The following is an 18,862-nucleotide window of genomic DNA, read 5'->3' as shown; positions in this document are numbered from 1 at the left end:
CCTCATTAAATTCCGACCTAAACAGCATTGTACAATGGGGAATAAGAAAACGAGTGGAATTTAATGCTTCGAAAACACAATTCTGTCTTGTATCGTTAAAGCAAAATATACCCCCCCTGCCATTATCCATAAATGGCACTTGCATCGAGGGAACTGAACATCTCGATATTCTTGGTATGAGTATCACCAACCACCTTTTGTGGAACGATCACATACGCGATGTCGCCAAAAATGCCGCAAGATGTTTGGGTTTTCTAAGGCGATGCAAGAAGTTTTTCTCCCCCTCTGATCTGGCTGTTATTTATACGACTTATATACGTCCAAAGCTTGAGTATAACTTCCATATCTGGAATGGTGCTCCTGCAACTTACTTAAGCCTCTTGGATAATATTGAACGTAGAGCATTTAGATTGATTGGTGATATTACCATCATAAGATCATTTACGTCACTTGAACACCGTCGAAATGTTTCTTGTCTCACCCTGCCTTACCGTTATTTTAATGGTTTATGCTCTAGAGAAATAGCCAGCTGCATTCCTTCCCTTAAACAGTTCAACTTCTAGGAATGCTTATCAATATACCCTCGAACCCAACTTCGGTCGTACTGTCAAGTACAGAGATTCGTTCTTTAGCCGTACTATGCGAATGTGGAATGCCTTACCACACTCTGTCTTTCACAACTATTGCAATATTCAGGAATTCAAAACCATTGTGCACCGACATCTCATTTTAAACCCTCTCTCCCTTTCCTAGTGCTCACACTGTGTCTACATTATAAGGGTAATATATCCCTTTGATTGTGCGCTTATTATATAAAAAAAAAATATTCAAAAATCATAATTATGGATTAAGTGAAACAACCAGCCAAAATCTGTGTAAATCATTGATAAGATTTTACATAAAATATTAGAAAAACTTGACGTAAAAACTCTAACTCTAACTCTAACTCTAACTCTAACTCTAACTCTAACTCTAACTCTAACTCTAACTCTAACTCTAACTCTAACTCTAACTCTAACTCTAACTCTAACTCTAACTCTAACTCTAACTCTAACTCTAACTCTAACTCTAACTTTAACTCTAACTCTAACTCTAACTCTAACTCTAACTCTAACTCTAACTCTAACTCTAACTCTAACTCTAACTCTAACTCTAACTCTAACTCTAACTCTAACTCTAACTCTAACTCTAACTCTAACTCTAACTCTAACTCTAACTCTAACTCTAACTCTAACTCTAACTCTAACTCTAACTCTAACTCTAACTCTAACTCTAACTCTAACTCTAACTCTAACTCTAACTCTAACTCTAACTCTAACTCTAACTCTAACTCTAACTCTAACTCTAACTCTAACTCTAACTCTAACTCTAACTCTAACTCTAACTCTAACTCTAACTCTAACTCTAACTCTAACTCTAACTCTAACTCTAACTCTAACTCTAACTCTAACTCTAACTCTAACTCTAACTCTAACTCTAACTCTAACTCTAACTCTAACTCTAACTCTAACTCTAACTCTAACTCTAACTCTAACTCTAACTCTAACTCTAACTCTAACTCTAACTCTAACTCTAACTCTAACTCTAACTCTAACTCTAACTCTAACTCTAACTCTAACTCTAACTCTAACTCTAACTCTAACTCTAACTCTAACTCTAACTCTAACTCTAACTCTAACTCTAACTCTAACTCTAACTCTAACCCTAACTCTTACTCTAACTCTAAGTCTAACTCTAGCTCTAGCTCTAGCTCTAGCTCTAGCTCTAGCTCTAGCTCTAGCTCTAGCTCTAGCTCTAGCTCTAACTATAACTCTAACTCTAACTTTAACCCTTAAAATATGAAGACCTCCGTCTTAAATATTTTACGGAAAACGTGGGACACATTTTAAGGTTGTTGATTTCGTGTGAGTTCTAAAAAGGGAGTTGGTAACCCTCTTGTTGATGATGTGTGAGGAGTTTTCGGACAAAGAAGCAACTCCGCAATGATTTACGATCAAAACATGACCAAGACACGCAGATAAACTTGTGAATGGAATGCATAAACTTATAACCAAGACTCTAAGGGTTATGCTCTCTTCATTGCGTACTATAACCAATTTACGGTTCAAGAAAACCATATTCGGTCTTTTATGTGATGGCTTTTCAAGTCTATTCCAACGCGCGTCAACTTTCAAGAACATTGCTTACTGGATTTTTTGTTTGTTGTATGAACCAAGTGCTATGATGGAGCAATGTTTGATGTTTAAAGCATCAATTTGCGTTTGTTTACTTTTCGATCTGAATAAATTTTAGAATGTCGCATCTCAAGCTCAACTATAGTCAGGCTACCATCAGGCTAAACCACCCTTCAACTGAGAACTGAGCTATAACGTGCGTTGCTTGTTGTGCGACAGAACTTAATCCAGGTTAAGGAGTGAGTTCGTGAGGCAGTCATGTTCGAGTGAGATTACTTTAAACAAATACCGAGGATTAATTGAGCATCCATAAGACCATCATCATCATCATCATCATAGTCTCGTGTCGTGTCATTGTGGAACAAGTCCGTGCAACTCATTAGAATTTTTGGGTTTTTGGTTTTAGCCCTGCGCTTGGGATTGGCATTGGCGTTGGCGAAGTTGGGATAAGGATGAGGATGGAAATGGAAGAAAAGCAACAGAGCATCGCATGAATTCGGGTTAAGGTTATGTTCTATCTACATAGGTACATACACTCGCATTTAACTAGTCTTGGGGGTGGGCTAGAGCTACCTACACATACCGGGAGGCATGTAGCATGTTAAATTAAATTTAAAAGGATTTCGTTGTCAGAGTTGTGTTTCATTGAAAATCATTGCTCCCTTCGGTAATAAAAACTGAGACGATTATATGGCAGAAACTGAATTTGTTGTGTTGTTCAAAAAGGAACGCCAAGCTGAGAGGAGGGTGAACAATCCACCCTCGCTTGGGTTGTATTTTTGTTTTTATAAAATGGTGTGGTATAGTCCGGATAGAGATGGATGTTGGATGAATGAATCCCGCTTTGTTGCATAGGAAGAATATTTTAAGGGCGACTTTCTTTATATTTTCCAGCCCCTTTCAGTTTGCCCATATTCGCACAGGATTTATACCAAAAGTCCTTTTTAATGAAAACATGATGAGTAATGTCTTTTGTACGAATATTGTAGTAGTACTTTAACAATCTACAACCTACATCCAACCACACACCGTGCGTCGTCGTCTTCTTAGTTTTTGGTCGTCATTTTCAGAGCGCTGCGCTATTGGACCTGGGGCTGCAGAAATCTCAGGGGAGAGAGTCTTAGCGTTAGCACACTGAGACGAGACCGACCCACAGTACACGCCGAGTGTTTTGTAGCATAGGCATAATAAAATTAAAAGAAATATACATTTGAAATAAATCCATTAGGCTCTGTACTCTATACCGTACTGTATTCTGAGCTCTGTTGTACTGTATTCTGTGTGCAGAAGAGAAGAAACGTTTTTAGAATGGGAATGTGAGGATTTTGTGTTTTTTTTTTTCATTTTTGAAATATTTTCCTTTTTCAAATATTGGAACATGAATTCGCAGCTTTGAGAATAAAAGGTAGATATACATACATACATACATAAATACAGTACACACAGATGCATAAATAAAAGGAAGTATAGTAAGGATTTGAAGGAATTTTGAATATTTTATAGCTTGATTGTCACTTTTTATTATGATTGTGAAGTTTTGCACAAGGCTATAACCGACGCATGGCAGCGACGACGACGCCAGAAATAGAATTTGTGTTTGAAGAGAAATTGTTTTGGAATTACGTAGGCGTATGATTTTTTGCATGTATATTTTGTACGGCACAGCAGAGGTGGAAATATTAGTTTAGTTCCGTTTCTTTTCTATGTTTTGGTTTGAAAGTTTAAATTAATAGTTTATTTTGCTTTGTTTGATATGAAGCGAAGTTGTTTAAGCTTTAAAAAAGAAGTCTAGTCTCTAATAGTAAAAAGAAGAAGATGCGAGATAAAATACAAAATTTATTCAAAACTAAATTTCTCACTTGAGTATGGTATCGCGCTTGCAGTCTTGCAATCGCTCTTGAGTAAATAAAACAAATTAAGATAAAGTTATAAGCTTACCTGTATCTAGACATTTTTAACTTAGATGTCTGTGCGTGCGTGTGTACGTACTTTCGTACGTCCGAACGTTCGCGACGTTTTTTTGTCGTCCATAGCTCAGGAACCAGTAGAGATATCGACCTCAAATAAATTGTGTTGTACAGATAATAAGACAGAAAGATGCAGAAAGGGCTCTGAAGAAAATTTCGTCGGTGTTTTTTTTACCATAGAAGTTTAAAAACAGGTAAACATTTTGATTAACCCTAAATATCTCCTTTATATTGTAACTTTATACCAAACAATAAAGTATATTTTTAGAAAAAAATCCAAGTTATGATTTTTTAAAAACGATAAAAACTTGAAAAAAAAATTGTCACCTCGAAAATTTTATGAACAAAAAATTAATTTATCTCCAAAACAATTTTGTCCAACGAAAAATATCGTTTTTAAAATCTGGTAAAATTCTAAGAAAAATAAATTGACAGTTTTTTTTATAAAAAAAATAAAAACCTAAAAAAAAATTAATCAAATCTAGTTAAAATTAAATTTCGACTCAAATATCTTTTTAAAAATTTGAGATTTTGGTTTCCAACTTATTTTTTCTTAAATATTGTTTTCAACATTCGATAAAATTTTGAGAAAAATCGAATTGACAGTTTTTCTTACAAGAAATAAAAACCTATACAAAAATTAATAAAAGTTATTAAAAAATTATTTTCGTCTAAAATAACTTTTTAAACATTTGAGATTATTGCTTGCAACTAATTTTATCATTTAAAAACTTACTTACTAGGGCCTCACCCAATAAACTTCTCCATCTAGCTCGGTCCCTAGCTAGATGTCTCCAGTTTCGAGTTCCAAGTTGGGTGAGGTCACCTTCCACTTGTGCGCGCCACCTGATCCGCTTCCTCTACTGCGCTGTCCTGTGGGTGTGGATTCAAAAACTTTCCGGGCCGGAGCATTGGTTTCCATGTGTTTAAAGCTATTGTTGTTACAATTCTGTAAAAATTTGAGAAAGATCCAATTGATTGTTTTTACAATAATTAAAAACCTTGAAAAAACAATATTAAAACTTTATAATATAAACAAATTTTTAGGTAATTTAAATTTGTTTACGAATAATTCAATTAGCAACTTTTTTAACCCAACACGAAAACCTACAAACTTTTAAGCAAGACAAATCGACAGGTAGGATGTGTCGCATTCCAGCTTTTTTTTTGAGTTTGAAATAAGAAACAAATGTTTGCTTCTTTAAGTGGTTACTTGAAACTGGCATTACCTTCTATGTCTTGTTTTGTAAACATAGTATTACATCACTTATCCTCTAGATTGAATTTTGAAATTATCAAAAACGTTTTTCTTAAACTCACCATAAAAATACTATATATATATAATGATTTTGAATGGGTTTCGAACCTTTAGACCCAAGACATTGAGTCATATTCAAAGTTCTGATTTAGTCTTTGCTAAATTATGTGATTCCCATTTTAAAACGATAATGTGGAGTCTTAAAATAAACACGACGGGACCTATGTTTAAGCTGTTTCTAAATCTATTAAACGTCAAAAATAAACAATCTGATTAAGTAAATTAAGCTACGAGACATTTTATATGAAAATTTAAAAACAAAAATTCAAATGTCAAAAGATGCATATATCAATATTTAGATATTTTACCAACTAACAAAAAACGAAAGCTGTAATTAACCCGATAAGACCACCTTGAAATAGATGGAGACGATTTGTATGAAAGGTATCGATTCGAGAAAAAAAGACTGTTAAGTTTATGATGGACCTTTTTAATATTATAGATCGAAATTCAATGAAATGTTTTCTTATATCTGCGTGCTTCGAAGTCTTAAAACCACCAGCTCGACTTCATAAAATGTCTCAACATACAGCAAGCAAAATAATTTAAAGATTTCGGCCCTCCAGCTAACGCAATTTATTTTGTTACCCTCTACAAGCCATTTTGTATAGGTTTATGTGAAATTTCAAAAATTGTAGTAGATTTTACTAAACCTGTTCAAACTAAACAGAGCTGTTTAAAATGTTTTAAAATATTGAATTTACGGGACATATCGTAATTTTCGTATGAATTTTATTCTTTTTCTTAAAAAATATGGAGAAAACGCGACAAAGTCAAAAAGGGTTGCTGTTTTTGTTTTAAAATATTTTTGTCTCATAATTCAAGAAGTGAAAAAAGCTAAGTTAAAAGATTTTTTTTTTAATTTACAGTTTAAACTAACATAAATGAACCGTAAAATTTTGTCGGTGTTTTGTAATTTAAATGTGTCATAAGTGGCCGTGAGATCGTTTCAATAACAAGTACAACAAGGTAATTTTCTGTGTTCAATTTTTCATTTTTAGCCACAAGAAACATGGCTAAAGAGAGCAACTCTGTGTTAATAATAATAGCTAGCTTCATACAAAGAGTTAAAAACCCTTATCTTCTACCTTATTGTTAGAAAATAAAAATACTAAACATTTTAAGTGTTAGTATGAATGAAAACAAGAAAAATATTTGTCTTTCTTTACCAAAAAATATTCACAATTTCTATTACCGCAGCAAATTTTTTAAAAATGTTCATTTAACAGAGTTTGAGAATTTGAGTTTGAAACTAATTTTGTACCATTTCTTTTGAACAATAATAGAAATTTGATTACTGCTCATATTCTGATATTTCGGGGAGGGTTTTAAGCTACCTGATAATATTTTTCAAATTCTTCTTCTGCCTTCAAATATTTTTGGTGCCAATGTCAATTACATTAATGGACAAAATTTCCAAAAACACCTAGTTCTTCCAGTACAGGCCAGGCTCGCAATTTTTGCATCCCAAGATGCTCTTTTCTTTCCCTTTTTTATTCTGTTGTCCACCTCTTTTTAGTTTACAATGAACGAAGCGTATGCCTAGCGATTATTCTTTAATAAAACGCAATACCAACCGAATATTTCGTGTTTACTGTGTAAAGTGTGTAGATCGGACAAGCTTAGTTGTGGCCAGTAGTAAAAAAATCGGAGCTCCAAACCCACGTTTTTTGCATCTTTGGGAAGAAACCTAGACATCGAACTAGTAAACCTCAGCTGCGTACAAAAACGTATTAGCGGGTTTTTGGGACTTTTTATTTTAATTGAATTTTTGTTTCTTTGAATACAGTCAATCAACATAAAAAGAAAAAAGCAGCAATTAAAACAAAATTTCCTTCTTTTTGGCAAAATACTCATTCAAATTTGAAAACATTTTTAAATAGTAATTTATATAATTTGTTCATGAACTTCTTCTAAAAGAATTTAATCGTTTAGGAATTAACTCTTTTATTACTTTAATAAACAGATTGCATTTATTAAATTTACCTAAAGAATGGGATTAAAATTTTTAAATAATTAATTGAGATTAACTAGAAGTATTTTCATTCTTTTCATTCACTTAAAGTCTTTGGATACATTCGAGGTCGTTACGTTCTCTGCATTCTTTAGTCAAACACCGAATTTATTCTATTAATTAATGTGCGAGGTGCATAGCTTCAGAATATTTTGTGAAGTTAAATTTCTTTAAAGAATGCAAGACTTTAAGTCAGTGCAAAGACTTCAAATGAATAATAAGACTTCAAAAAAATTCAAATACTTTATGTGAATGCAAAAAACGCATATTGAGTCTGACATGATTGCATTCAATTGATTGAAGTCAAATGATAAAAGAAAAAATGATGATTTCTAAGGTCAAATAATTGGAAATAGCTCAATTTTGTTTTATAATAAGCGCACACTCAAGGGAATATTACTACGCTCATTATGCAGACACACAGTGTTAGCACTAGGAAGAGGAAAGAGGGTTTGAAAGGAGAGGGGATTTGCCATTGGGTTTTGAATTCCTGAGTATTGCAATGATTGGAAAAATAGAGTGTGGTAAGGCATTCCACATTCGCGTAGTGCGGCTAAAGAACGAATCTCTGTATTTGACAGTACGGCCGAAATTGGGCTCGAGAGTATACTGATGAGCATTCCTTGATGGCTGTGTCACGTAGAGCGCATGGAAACCAATCCTCCGGCCCGGAAATTTTCGAATCCACACTCAAAGGACAGCGCAGTAGAGGAAGACCGCGGATCAGGTGGCGCGCACAAGTGGAAAATGACCTCACCAAACTTGGAGCGCGAAACTGGAGACATCTAGCTGGGGACCGAGCTAGATGGAGAAATTTGTTGGGTGAAGATCCAGTTCACACAGGACTGTAGCGCCACCTTAAGTAAGTAAGTAACATTCCTAGATGCACGAGTATAACGGTTGAACTGTTTGAGGGAAGGAATGCAGCTGGCTATTTCACAGGGTAGGTATAAACCGTTGAAATAAGGGAAAAAAATGGTCATACAAGAAACCTTACGACGATGTTCAACCGAAGTAAATGTAGTTATGTCCACTACTATCCAAGAGACTTAAGTAAGTTACAGGAGCACCAGCCCAGTCTTTTAGATAAAAGCCAGATCAGAGGGGGTGAAATATTTCGATGTCACAAACACCTTGCGGCATTTTTGGGACATCGCGTATGTGATCGTTCCACAGGAGGTGATACCGAAAATATCGAGATGTTCAGTCTCATTTATGCAAGTTCCATCTATCCATGAATAATGGTAAAGGAGGTATATTTAGCTTTAATGTTTGGGTTTTCCAAGCATTAAAATTCACGCAGGTTCTTATTCCCCATGAAACAATGTATTGGATTAGAAGTTGTTTTTTTTTTTTGAGAATTGCTACTTTCATAAATCATAACCAAGAAACACCATGTTTGGTGTCGAAACTCCTATAGCACTAGTTCTAGTATATAGAATCGAATTTCGATGATTTCATAAGAGTTCTCCTAATATATATGTTGTGTCAGAAACAATGGATGGCACTTAAAATCTTTAACATTCAATTGATGGGTAAACTGTTTTACGGCTCTGGTTTGGTACCATTGTAGAGACAACTATGTTTTGTTCAGGAGAAGGTGTTTATGTCCTCTTCTAAAATGATTTGAAATTGGTAGATCCGTAACCATTAATTAATTCAAGACCGTTATGTAGCACTATTTACTATGTTCAAATCAGTGATTCTCAGATTGAAATTCTGCAAGAAGGCTGTGAGTGCAGCGTAATAATTGAAGGCAACGTTTAGCCACCAAATTTTTGTAAAATTGTATTAAATCAAAAAATATTGATCAAAAAACTCAAAAGAACTGCACTAAATCGTCACCAACTTTAAAGTACAATAGAAGTTGGAATCAATAAACTAAGATGTTTTAACTTTTCAAAGAACTTATTGTAATTGATCCGATCTGTCGAATTCAAAATGTTCACATTACTCGAAGTTTTAAGGTTTGCGGAATAGGTTTTTTCAAAACTTTTAGAATTAACGACAGACGGTCATCATTAGCGTAAGCTTCCTCCCACTCTCTTTTTTTGTCTTGAGTAAAAGTTTTTCGATGTGCAAGCTTCAAGTTCTCTTCAAGATCAGTCAACAGAATAAATTCATTTCAAAAATTGTTCGGCTTCAACTTGATCATGGCCGACAATTTTGTCACATTTTTTTCTAAAGAGCTTTACTATCCTTTTTGTTTCTTAAGTGTTTTATTTGACCTCGCTTTCCAAATTAATAAAACCTAACTATGTCTTTTGTCTTCTAAGTATTTATTTATACGGCTATTATTATCCCTTAAATCATTTGAACTTGACTCTCCTCATAGCATCAGAGACAAAAACAAAACCTTAACATAACTGACGTGACCAATTAAAGAAACCCCTCAACCACAATTTAACATATTTAATTCCATACCACTCTTCTCAAAATCTTATAAAAGAGGACTTTTTTGTTTATAGTAAACAAAGAAGCTGCTAATGGCTCCTTTTCAAGTCTCAGCACATAGCTCCCTTTTCATATATACGAGACGAGTATATAAAACTTATAACCAAGCGTTTACTACCTGACACAAAGAGAAAGTACAATACAAGAATTAAAAAGCTTCCTTAATAACAAAAGTGAAGTATATAAAAGTAACAAAACAAGTAGGTATAGTTTCAAGTAGATCACGAGTCTCCGTCACGCAACTAATATGCCTCTTTTCTTTTTAACAAAAGTGTTGACACATTACCTCAAGAGAACAACTTAGAGAAAGCCTTCTTCTTCTGAAAGTGTAGCTAAGCTATATCAAATAAGTGTTTAGGCTTCCCCTTCTTCGCCATAAAAAAATACAAAAATAACAACTTTAATATACCTACAAAATAAGAACTTCATTTCTTATACCTATTTAGTATTTACTGGCTGGAACTTTTTGTCGAGGAAAGGAATCATCTTGTGCGGTGTTAAAAGTTTCCCATAAAGGAATCCAGCCGCCTATAGCACGCATCATAAACAATAACATGGCATAGCATGGCAGGAAGAATCACATTTCAAATGCGAGCTTGCTTCTGACATAACCAAATGTCATATCCTCTGGGAGTTACCTCTCACACGCATTACTCTGGTGCTTGTGTTTTGACATAACCAACACCATAATTTCTCGAGACTGGAGCAAGTTTACGTTCCTTCAACCAAGTTCCATTCAACATTAACAAAGAAGGAAAACATTCAACAAAAAAAGGACCGAAAGTAAGAAGCAATTCCTCATAATTGCTTGCCTCTGCCTTGCCATACGTACATTTAAAACGCTCCAAGTGTTTTTATTTCTGTGGATGATGCGGGGATGTGAAACTGGAAATGGAAATGGGAACGAAAGTTAGTAGAAAAGGGGAGACATCATCACGGAAGACGCATCACGTCCTCAATGAGAGGAGGAGGATCGATGCGAAAGGCGCGTTGGGATTTGGGTTGCAGGAGTTGTTGTTAAACTTCCTTGAGGACGGTCCTCTCCTTTGTCACATTTATTCATTCTGTGAAGAGTTTAAATCGCTTAAGAAACTACAATCCAACAATAGATGGCCATGGTGATGCTGATGACGATTATGGCGGTGATGACGACCAACAATCACCTTGTGAAACGCAACCCACTTTTAAATGCACTCGACCGACCGAAGACTATAAGATTGTGGACGAAGACGACGACGACGACGATGATGGCAACGTTAACCAAGAAGGCAAACGAAAAGTAAATGAAATTCGATGCCACAAATGATGCATCCCAAGGAAAGTTGAAAAGAAGAAGATTTAGCGATAATTATCAGATCTTTCATCACCATACCATAGCATCATCGTTGTTGTCGCCATCGTTGTCATTAAATTAGAAAAATCTTTTCTTTTGATTCAAGTTCCGCCATTTTCTAACAACAAAAACTTTGTGGTACTCGCTAAGAGCAACGCGCGGTAGCCAAAAGCAGTAGCAAATAGCAGTAGCAGGAGGAGGATGAGGAAATTGTATAATCCACTCCAATGCTACGATACGATGGCAATGGTGATGGTGATGGTGAACATCATCTTGATTGGGAAACTTTGTGTGTTGAAGAGTGTTAAGAAAATTAATACCTTTAATCCGATTAGTTCTGCGACGAAAATTCCTTCCAGCAATTCGAATTATAACAACAACGTAACTCTATTGAGAATAGGTACGGCAAAGTGTTAAGTTAGAGGTATGTAGAGATTGTAGAGGTGGTCTTGTACTAATACCTTGGTTTTTGGTACACGAGTCATGTTTCCACGGTAGCATTCAACGAAAATATAATTAAGTTTTGCATAAGTTATGCGTGTTACTCTGTGATGGGGAGCTTTGATTGGTTCTCTTGTTTCTTCCCAAATTGTATTATTGAAGGTCTGTTCTGGACATAATTAGATTCAATTCATATCTTTTCAATTAAACAATGGATGTTATTTTTTCGAGATAGTGATCGAATAATATTTGTATATTGTTATAAATTTTCCAAAATTAAAAACAATTCAATAAGACGTGATTAAAAAATAGGTTACAAATATTCCACATACGCCACAGCACACTTTTAGTGGACTTTGAGAAATTTAGAGAAACTTTTTTTTTTTTTTTGACAGGAGGAAATCTTCAAAAGACACATAGTATTCGACACCAAGTAGTGTGGGACTTTTAACCACTTAAACCACTTTTCATCAGGACCAATCTTGAAGGATCGACTTCCGATTTTTCTTTCTGAATTTTGTACAATCACTTTGGGGGAAGTTTAAACTTTTAATACTTTCCCATGTTTTTTTAGACCATAAGCTTAGGAGGCTTGGTTCTTCTTAATCTCCGAACATGGTTTCTTATATTCAAGACGGACTCCATTTCAGAATTAGTATGACTTTGCAGTCTCTGGTTGTGCGATATAGCGTATTTTTTAACAACTTCTGTAACCATTTCTATTTGTAAGTCACGATGTAGATCGGTATTTCTTATATACCAAGGTGCATTAACTATTCCACGAAGGACTTTGTTTTGGAATTTTTGGATGATTTCGGTATTTATTTTCATTGTTCAGCCCCATAATTGGAGTCCATAGGTCCAAACAGGCTTTAGAGTACTTGATTATACAGCATTATTTTGTTTTGGATTGATAAATCAGAGTTGTTACCAAGTAACCAGTACATTGTTCTATATTTCAAGTTTAGTTCTTCTCTTTTCTTTTTGATGTGCTCTTTCCACTAAAGCTTTGCATCCAAAGTCATTCCAATGGATTAATGATTATTGGAATATTGTTTATCTTTTTATTTGTAAAGTTTATATGTGAAGATTTTGTTTCATTGAGTTTGATACGCCATTTTTCGGTCCAAGCTCTCACTGTGTCGACTGCATTTTGTAGTTTTACTGCTGCCTCAGAGACACATTTGTCGGGTACCAAAATTGCGGTATCATCTGCAAAAGAAGCCATTATGGTGTGATTACCAACTGGAATATCCCTTGTGTATAGTAAATACAGGGTAGGACCTAGGACATTTCCTTGTGGTACACCGGCTTCTTTTTTCTTTAATTCCGAGTATTCTTGATCGTACCTTACTCTAAACAATCGTTCTGAGATGTACGATTTTAATATTTCAAAGTACTGCCTGGGAAGATCCCTTTGCAGTTTGTACTCAAATCCCTCATGCCAAACCTTGTCAAAAGCTTGAGCAACATCTAAGAAAATAACTGAACATACTTGTTTTTCTTCTAATGCTTTTTTTATTACATCCGATACTCTATGAACTTGGTCTATCGTGGAATGTTTATTTCTAAAGCCAAACTGATGGTTTGGGATTAACCTTCTTTCTTCTATGATTTTGCTAAGTCTCTTCTCTTTTGCATAATTGGTATAAGCGATATTGGTCTGTAAGCTGTCACTTCTGTAGGTGGCTTACCTTGCTTTGGTATGACAATTAATTCAGCAATTTTCCAATGGTGCGGGACATACCGTTGCTTAAGGCATGCATTTATTATATATTTTAGTTTTATGAAAGCTTTCAATGGCATTTCTTCTATAGCCTGAGTAGTAATTAGATCGTAACCTGGTGATTTTTTATTTGGTAGTTAATGTAAACACATCCTTTTTATTTCTTTAAGTCTTACAATTGTTATTTCACTTTCATCTATCTTATCAACAAACTGTTAGTTATTTTCAGCCGCGTTTGATGAGTATGGCTTAAAAACATTCGCAAGATGTTCAGCGAAAATGTTAGCTTATTCTTTCGGGTTACCGATCCATTTCGCATCTTGAGATTTCAAGGGAGAGTTTTGTAACTGCGGCTTTCCATAGCGAAAAATCGTTTGGAGCATCAGTCGTTAAATTCCTTAGGAATGTACTGAGTGAATCATTTTTGAATTTGTAAATTTGTTTTTTAAGATTGTTGCTTATACGGTTAAACGTTGTTTTATAATTTGGAAATCTACTATTTTGCCATTTTCTTCGAGCTCTTCTTTTCTCTATTATCAACTCTCTTATCTCTAAAGGATATTTTATTTCATTTTGTCTTCTATTAGAAAATGTTGGAGTATTTTCTTCAGCGGCCTGTTGCACATCAGCAAAAAATTGTTCCACTTCATCGTGAATTTGCTCGATTGTATCCATGGGAGATCTTAAATTTATAAAACTTAAAAGCCTTTCTCTAAAATCATTCCAATTTGTTTTCTTATTTACAAGCTTTGGATTACTTTTTTCTAGTACTTCCGATTCACTTGGTGATAGAATCACTGGAGTATGGTCTGATGACAGGCCATAATTACCTTCGACACTAATGTGATTTCGTTTGATTCCTTTAGCTATGAAAAAGTCAATAAGGTCTGGTATTTTGTTAGTATAGCGGAAGGCCAGTAAGTTGGCGACCTTTTGTTGATATAAGTCTTGAACCCCAATGGGTGTGTTTCGCATTGAAGTCTCCGCCAACAAGAAAGTTATGCCCAAGAAGATTAAATAGATCAGTATAGTCATCTTCTGTCGGGGAGCGCCTTGGTGGGCAGTATATAGCTGCAATCTTAAACTCTTTCTTTTTCATACCAATACTAATAGTTGTTCCTTGCATATTTTTACTAGTGAACTTGGCTACTTCATAATGTTTTAAGCTTTCTTTTATAAGAATCGTCGTCAGCTGGATGTGGAGCGTGATAACATGAATAGTTTTTATTATATTATCAAGACTTTGCCCATTGGAGAAATGAGTTTCGGACACCAGGTAAAAATATCGATATGTTCTAGATCTAAAGAGATTTTTAATTCGGATGAATGTTGTAAAAGACCGTTTGCATTCCATGTAGCGATTTTAAGTGTTCTGTCCATCATTGTTTTTTAAGAGCGACTTTTTCGCTTAGCAGTTTGATATTCAAATCCTGTTTATCAATTCTTTTAAGAATAAGTTGTAGCATTTCTTTTATTGAAGTCTCTTCATTCTTCCGCACATTTTTAACAATCTGAGAATAAGCTTTCTTTTCATCGCTTTTACTTTGAACAGCCTTTTTAGGCGGTTCCTTCTTAGTATTGTTTTCAGCAGTTAAATTGTTATTTACTGTGTTTCTGGGTTTGTCTCTAGCAGATGTATTTTTGCTTCTGAACTCTTGGAATTTTTTGGCAACTGGGCAGCCTCTATAGCTTGCCGGGTGATTACCCTTGCAGTTCACACATTTTGCTTTCTGATCTTTGCTCATAGGACAATTTTTAGTTGCATGTTTTCCTTCGCACTTTACACAAGCAAACTCTCGGTTGCAGTATTTTTGGGTATGAACAAAAGCTAGGCAACGTTTGCACCTAGAAACTTTGAAATAAATATTTGTTTATGGTTAGCCGAATTAAAATATTGAAAACCATTGTCTTTTTTTATGAGTTGTTGCTTATGGTTGTTTTTTATGCTTGGAGCGTGAATATACAGGGATTTTTATAAACTGCTAGCTATTTCTTAAATTTAAATAGAAGTTATTGTGTTTGAGTTTTAAGCAACAATTTGTAATTTGACAGCACGGCTCAAAATTAACTCTTAATAGATACCTTTTCGGAATGTAACGGGTGTGTTTTTCAATCTGCCACCATTTTTTACGAGTTGTTCTTTCTGGTAGCTTTCACTTGTTTTCTGCTCAGTTTGGATTGTCATTTCATAATGAATTGCCGCAACGGAACAAACAATTTATTGAATCAAATTTTTATTGAGCGCATTAGCTCGCGTCGTGGGTGTGTGGCATGGCCTCCAAGATCGTGCGTTTTAACACCGCTGTACTATTTGCCTTCACTTATAAGCTTGATACATTGAAATAAAATGTTCAGCGTATCAAAGTACGAGTATATCTACCAAAAATTCACGAAGAGTGTGAATTACCTTTGTCCGAACAGAACACCCAATTTGATAAAAGAATTTTATTATTTACACATATTTTGTAACGCTTTATCCGTTCATAGAGGTTGGGTTTTGAAATTCCCTAGCAAAAAAAATCCTGCATCACAAAATCCTACACCACAAAACTCCCGCCGTTTTAATTTTAAATCAACAACACTGTATGGATTTTCTTTTCCATCAATGGTGACATCAATGAATGAGAATCAACAAGAACGAAGTTTCCTACTAAATTACATGAATATTCAATGCGAAGAAAACCGCTCTGATTCTTTTAATTTTTAATGAATTCTGATTAGCTAAAAGATAAACAAATATTATTTTCGATAATTATTCAGTTTTTCTGAAGTTCAACCCTCATGAATAGAAACTACAAAAAAAAAAAAAAAAGTATTAATCCCGACTAATATTTCAAAACCAAATTTTTTGTGGGGATTTTTATACCGCCGAATTTCGTACTAATGACAAGCTTTTTAATATATATGCGACTGGATTCTGTTACACTCTCTTAATGGTTATTTGGCGAAACAGACTGTCGAAATTCAAAGGCCCTTATTTAATATCTAAAAATAATTGTTTTAAAACTTTACGATGTTGGTTGATCGTGGAAAGTTATTTATTACAATAGTTATATGAAGCTATCAAACCATCGATGTATCATAGAATGATGTGAAAAATATCTAAAGGCTAATTGAGTTTGATGTTTTTCTATACCAAAACCTTTATGATACCTTCAAAAATAAACGTTTACCCATAAAACAGAAATCAACATTTTCCGATCAAAATGTCTTTACCTACACTTTCCACTCTTGACGTGATGACTCAAGAAAAACAAAAAAAAAATAAAACAATCTTAGTCCTAATGCATTGCCACATCAAATACTCTTCAACTGTGAAAAAGTGAGGCATCCACAAAAACACAGTAGCAAAATACATCATTGTATCAAAACCAGTAAAGTGCATGGAAATTGATTACAACACATCACACAGAGCACTTCATTCAATCTCTCATCCCAAGGGATCTTCTGACGTTTTATGTCAAGAGGTCGTGACGATGAATTATACGAGAAATGTTCGTATATCGCTTAAGGACTCAATATATACTCCCACTCACACTAAATAAAAAACCATTTGCAACACGATGAGGCTTAAAAAACATAAAATTTATAACCCTTTTTATTTTTCGTTATACTATGTTATATGAGCCAAAAGATGATATATTCTGATGATGGTTAACAAAGGCTTCTTATATTCAAAAGGGATATAAAGAGCTTGATTAATATAACAACCATCACCCTTTTTGATGCATCACAAAGGGAAGTGCATTCCACCTACTGCTACCACATAAACGCCCTTATCCATATATATAAGATGAAAATATGGCCTCCAATCGAGAAAAATGAGAGTTTAAAAGGTTTTATTTTCATCTTCTTAGAGAGGTATACGATGATGCGATGCAGACTTTAAACTCAAGAGATTTCTACAACACTTTGGGGAAGATTTTTTTGTTTCAAACAAACTGCCTTTATTTTACCCTCTGCCTCAACAGGCTCCATATAACGCCCACTCTTGTTCTTATACTTTTTCGCCTCGATAGACCTTGAATCCATTACAAAAGTTTCTTTTTTCTTTGTGATTGTTTTGTTGTTCTTAATTTTTGTTCCTTAAGGTACGTATAAGATTCAAGAATAAGGACTCTATAGTCTTGGTCTCTAAGGAGCTAAAAAATCAACAGATCTTCTTACGCGGAGCAATGTAAATCAATTTTGTTCTTCTCAAACAAGTACAATATTTAACTTTCGATTTTTCCCATAACCAACCTACCCTCCCTTTCCATCTTTTTCACTTCACCGTCCCTCTCACTTTCTTATACTTTCTTAGTTTGCTTGTTTTTCAGTTTTCAATTCGAATCCGATGTGTAAACAATGGGAAAAGGACTTCCGTTCTGAGGAAATCGTCGAAGGAAGAGACGGTTGGTTGGAGAGAATAGGGGGGGGAGGGGTAGATTTTATATGAATATGTATACGCATCACCACCACTGCAGGATGCTATGGCATTTTCAATCCCGGCCACACCACTCGTCAGGAACTGAATTTATGAAAGTTGAAATTAATATTGTTTCGCAATTTCCATTCTTTAAGCTACCGCTACACCATGCCACGCCATGCCATACCACTCCGGCCACCATCATCAGTCTTCCTTTCACGCATCTCTCCCCGAATTCGAACCCTCTCTTGGTCCTGGATTGGTGGGCGTCAGCGTCATTCAGGTCTGTTTCAGATTCTGATTCAGACTCACCCCGTTCGGAGTCCTGAACCGTTCATTTGATAAACATATACTTTCCTCAAGGGTTGTGTTTACATTTCGTGGATCATTTGTCAAGTTGTTTGGAAATTTAATTTTTCCTCGGCGCGTAACGTGGCGTGGCGACAACGACTATGAACTCAAGCCATCATCTCTGCCACCTCGCCACCGCCACGCCGCCGCCTAGAACATCAGACAGACAGAAAGATTCGTATTGGAAATTACCATGTTCCTGATTTTTCATTGTTTTATTTTATTTTTTTTTTCTCAGCTTGAGTCTAATTAAAAACTTTTTCAATTTAAATGTAAAAGGACCTCCGCACATATAGTCGAGTCGAGAAGTAGTCGTAGCGTATAGCGTAACCATCATTGTCGGTCTTGCCTTGTTCTAGTTGGTATTATAGCACAATATACGTATGTATAAGCTTTGGTATCGTGTGGTCTCTATGGTTCTGGTTCTGGTTCTCTGACGGTTCTCTGGTTCTGATGGTCCTGGTCAGTGGCGTGTGATAAGTCGAGAAAAACCGCATGTGATAAAAGTCAGGGATAAAATGTTTGTTAAACCGCGAGCCGCGCCATATCGCCACCGCCACATCCATTAACAATGCCCACGCATTCTCCATTAGAGTGTATACAAAAGGGTATCCGGAACAGGCGGGTGTCAGATACGATATAATATACGCCTTCATCTCTCCTCGCACTGGCACTG

This window comes from Eupeodes corollae, chromosome 1 (genome assembly GCF_945859685.1).
Source record: "Eupeodes corollae chromosome 1, idEupCoro1.1, whole genome shotgun sequence".
NCBI classification, from domain to species: Eukaryota; Metazoa; Arthropoda; class Insecta; order Diptera; family Syrphidae; genus Eupeodes; species Eupeodes corollae.
This window is presented reverse-complemented; position numbering follows the sequence as displayed.